Source organism: Schistocerca serialis, chromosome 5 (genome assembly GCF_023864345.2).
Source record: "Schistocerca serialis cubense isolate TAMUIC-IGC-003099 chromosome 5, iqSchSeri2.2, whole genome shotgun sequence".
Lineage (NCBI taxonomy): Eukaryota > Metazoa > Arthropoda > Insecta > Orthoptera > Acrididae > Schistocerca > Schistocerca serialis.
The window spans coordinates 278,090,324-278,095,151 of NC_064642.1; the positions used below are offsets into that span (position 1 = coordinate 278,090,324).

Consider the following 4,828-nt stretch of genomic DNA (forward strand, 5'->3'; position numbering starts at 1 on the left):
TGTAGAGGAAAAGAGAGACTTGAATACATCGAGCAAAGAACTGAGGAGGTAGGTTGCAAATGCTGCTGCGAGATGAAGAGGTTGACAGAGGGAAAAAAACCTATAAATCTTATGCAAGGTATCACGAGCAATGGCCTACCCTACACCGCCACCACGCCATAGCAGACTTTTTCCCATAGCATTCTAGATTGTGACATATATAAGAACCTGAGGACCAAACTGGACGCTGTATAAGTAGAAGCCATCTTCAGAATCTGGCAGTTATTCGCGCTGAAGAGGACCGTTGCGAAGCCGGTCGAAACATCTTCATTTTGTTTCAATTTTCATAACGTAACCCTGTACCCGAGACGACTTTATTTCAGGTCGAAAATAGACAGGTTATGACAGAAATACGGTAATGTAAGTCACTTAGGTAATAAATAAGTAGGAAGTATAGGGAGGCTGTAGTGAAATTGTTGTAGGGAAATTGTAAGTAAACCGAAAAGGAAAGGACTGATTCAGCAGATAGAAGGGAAGTTAGAAATAAAGGTGTCAACATTAAGAGGGGAAGGGAAAAGTGCGAAAAGATGGAGAGATTGCACTGAAGGCATCTGCGCTTTACAGAAAATGTTTGATGAAGTGATAAAAGAAGAAACTGGAACCAGTATCGAGAGAAGTTAAACAGAACTTTGGATGACTTAAGAGGAAATAGGATGGAAGGCACTGGTAACATTTCTTCAGTTCGTATGTACAGTTTTTGAGACAGGAAATGGACCATCAGACGTTCTGAAAAATATCCTCAACACAACCCCTAACAGAGCAATGTTAGATATGTGCGAAAACTATCGTACAATCAGCTTAAAACTTGCTGATACGAAAGACATGCAGAAGATTGGAAAACAAAAGTGAGAGTCTGTTTGATGATGATTGTTTTGGCTTTATAAAAGGTGAATGCACCCGAGAAATAGCTTTGGACAATGTAACAAGGTACTATTTGCTTTAAACCAACAATCCGCTGTAGAGAAAGTTAATGTGCGATATGTGTAAAAACCTAGAGGGAGCGATAAGAACGGAAGACCAAGAACGGAGTACTTGTATTAAAAAGGCTATAAGACAGAGATGCAGACGACAGTTGAAACTGTACACTGCCTAAACAATTAGAAATACAAAAAACTTTCAATGGCGAAATTAAAATTAGCGCATGAGGTTATTTAAATGGTTCAAATGGCTCTAAGCACCAAGGGACAGAAAATCTGAGGTCATCAGTCCCCTAGACTTAAAACTACCTAAACCTAACTAACCTAAGGCGATCACACACATCTATGTCCGATGCAGGATTCGAACCTGTCACCTCAGCAGCAGCGCTGTGCTGGACTGAAGTGCCTAGAACCGCTCGGCCAAAGCGGCCGGCATGAGGTTATTAACCATAAGATTAGCTCATGATATTGCAATCCTCAGTGAAAGTGAAGATTAACTTTAGGAACTGTTGGTTAGTGTGAACAGTTCAGAGAGTATAGAATGTGGATTGAGGATAAACCGAAGAAAGAATTAAGTACGAGAAATGAAACTACCAAAATAAATTAAAGACAGAAATTTTGATAAAGAAGATGATCTATGGGAATTCTGCTAACTTTGAAGCAAAATAATACTTGAAAATCGAGGCAAGCATGATATAAAAAGCTGACTAGCACATGCCATGAAGGCATTCCTAGCTAAAAGCCTATTATAATGAAAAACTGGGCTTAATACGAGAAAAAACATATTGAGAATGTACTTTCAGAGCATTGTGTCGTTTGCTAGTTAATGCTAAACAGTGAGGGAAACGGGAAATTAGGAGAATCTAAGCTACTGATATGTAGTGCTATAAACAGTGTTGAGGTAATTGTAGGGGAGAATAGAGTGCGGAATATATCCAATAAATAATTGAGGTCAAAGGGTGTCAGTGTTAATCCACGATGGAGGCTGGCATAACATAGGAAATCTTAGCTGACACCGTCAAACCAATCACAAGATTGAAAGTCAAAAGGCAGTCAGCTGTTGAAAAGTGTAACAGAATGGCTATACATGCATCTTGTAAATGATACTATGCAACACTTCACTAATCTCTCAACTCATCTGCAACTGTTGCCGCAAGCTTAACATAATGTTGATGTTTTAGAAAGATGTGCACGAAATATTCATTCGTCCATGATCGTCCTCACAGAGGATGGACCAGTAAATATTATATTAACGCAGTAGTTCGAACAGAGAGGCGAATAATTTGCAAGAGTTATTTCCTGCAGCAGTTCTATAGTATATCGAAATCTGTGTAAAGCGTGGAATGTAGAGGGATAACATATTAAAATAAGATGATGGTTTGAAAGGCAAATTCTGCTCCCCATAAAACGAACCGAGAGATGGCTAAAATGCTGGATTCATTCTTCCGGAACTGTATCACCACAAAAGATCTTACTGTCATCTGGAGCAGATGAGGAACCTGTAAGATTTTATAGAGATTAACCAAAAGAAATTCCTCTCTATCTAGCACTAGTCAGTAATAGGTCGCTGGAGCAACTGATGGCACCTAGCGACTGGAATAAAGCACAGGTCACACCCGTTCCTGAAGATAGCCGTAGGACAGATGCACGTGTTATAGTTCTACTCCGCTGACGTCGATCTGTTATAAAACGAATAAGCCCACGCTTTACCCTTCTGGAAAACGAAAATCCCTGCGAAAATCAACATTCATTAGGCAAACTGAGATCTTGCGAAACCAATATGAGATCCAGAGCCAGAGAACATCAGCGCTCCTGGCTTTTCATACAGTTCCGCACTATCATTTAGTGAAAAAAGTACTAGTTTAAGAGTATTGGAACCAATTTTTTGGCTGGACTTCCTTGCAGATTCAACCTGACACATCGCTCTTATAGGAACAGAATCGACAGATCTAAAAGTATTTTCAGTTGTGTTTGTTTTATGGTCGTTAGATCTTGGCCCCAGGCATAAGTCTCTTCTTCCAAAGCTGCAGACATTCTCAAAAACCTTAACGACTCAGAAAGCAGTTAAAAACTCAGATTAGTTCAATAAAGCCGAACTATCTACAGGTATCCAAGCAAATGTCAGTTCGTTACTGTGAGACCGTTGACTCAGATAGCAAAATTGCACTCACATTTGTTATGGAGCTTGTTGCGGGCACGTGTTTGTTTTATTTAGCATTAAGGCCCACAACGTGTCTAATTTCAATGCTTCTTCTTTTCTGTTAAAGTTGTTTTCACGCCTTCGGATTTCTTATAACATCGTAGCATAGAAAACCTTGATAAAACCGTAGTATCCGAGAAACCAGTTTCATTACTGTACCAGGATGTACACGGAGGCCAGGAAATTCTAAAAGAAAAAAAGGGAAAAAAAACACTTTCACTTAGAATAGGGAGCACTGAAATAAGGCGCGTTGTAGTTCTTAGGGCTAAACAAAGGAAACAGCACCAGCACATCTCCACAACAAGCTGCGTAGCACATGTCAGCGCGACTCAGTGATCTGACGCAGCGGTTCCCTGAAGTCACAAATAGAGCGTTGCTTGGATACATATAAATAGTTTGGCATGCTGAAGTAGTTCCAGCCTACAAGAGTCGCTGTAGCCTCTGAAGATGTCTCCATCATTAGAAAACTAAGTGTTTGTCACAGAATTCCGGCTCTGAAAACTTGTTCCATGTTTAGATGTAAAGGTAGTTTCAGGATTATCGCAAAAATCTATGATAGAACCGTTACTCTGTACAATATACATATATCATCTAGTGGATAACGTCAGAAACTATATGGGGCCGATATGAAACTTCCTGGCTGATTGAAACTGTGTGCCCGACCGAGACTCGAACTCGGGACCTTTGCCTTTCACGGGCAAGTGCTCTACCAACTGAGCTACCGAAGCACGACTCACGCCCGGTACTCACAGCTTTACTTCTGCCAGTACCTCGTCTCCTACCTTCCAAACTTTACAGAAGCTCTCCTGCGAACCTTGCAGAACTAGCACTCCTGCAAGAAAGGATATTGCGGAGACATGGCTTAGCCACAGCCTGGGGGATGTTTCCAGAATGAGATTTTCACTCTGCAGCGGAGTGTGCGCTGATATGAAACTTCCTGGCAGATTAAAACTGTGTGCCCGACCGACACTCGTAGAGCACTTGCCCGCGAAAGGCAAAGGTCCCGAGTTCGAGTCTCGGTCGGGCACACAGTTTTAATCTGCCAGGAAGTTTCATATCAGCGCACACTCCGCTGCAGAGTGAAAATCTCATTCTATATGGGGCCGTTTACAGGTGATACGGTTATTTATAAGAAGGCACCTAAGCCAGAAAAATTTAGCAAACTGTACGACGGTCTAGAGAAGTTTGACGAATGGTGGCGGGACTGGCTGTGGACACTTAAGGTAAACTTATGTAACATACTACGCATTAACAGCCGAAGAAATCCATTACAGCACAATTACAATGTTGGTTCTGTAAAATACCTCGGAGTGACTATGTGGAGCGGCCTAAAGCGACATGACCACCAAGGAGCAATAGCAGAAAAAGCAGATGACTGCCTGGGATTTATCGTAAGAATATTAAGGAAATTTAATTCATTCACGAAGAAAGAGGCTTACTAAACACTTGTTCGACAGATTCTTGAGTATTACTCATTCAAACTTACCAGTCTGAATTAACAGAAGAGGGACACAAGATCCATCGACAAGCGGCGCTTTTCTTCACGTCGTTTACTCTGTGTGAGAACGTTACGGAGGTGCTCAACGAACTCCAGTCGTAGACGCTACAAGAGAGGCGTTGTCTGGCACGGACAGGCTTCGAGGTCTGCGACTGATATTTCGAGAGAGTACGT

At 41.5% G+C, this 4,828-nt stretch overlaps 1 non-coding gene across 1 annotated transcript; it reads right to left on the bottom strand.

Annotated features, from left to right (window-relative positions):
* Positions 1-3,810: 3,810 nt before the first annotated feature.
* Positions 3,811-3,885, bottom strand: Trnas-uga (transfer RNA serine (anticodon UGA)). The gene has a single exon. It is a non-coding gene; the product is annotated as a tRNA-Ser (tRNA).
* Between the last annotated feature and the right edge of the window lie 943 nt (positions 3,886-4,828).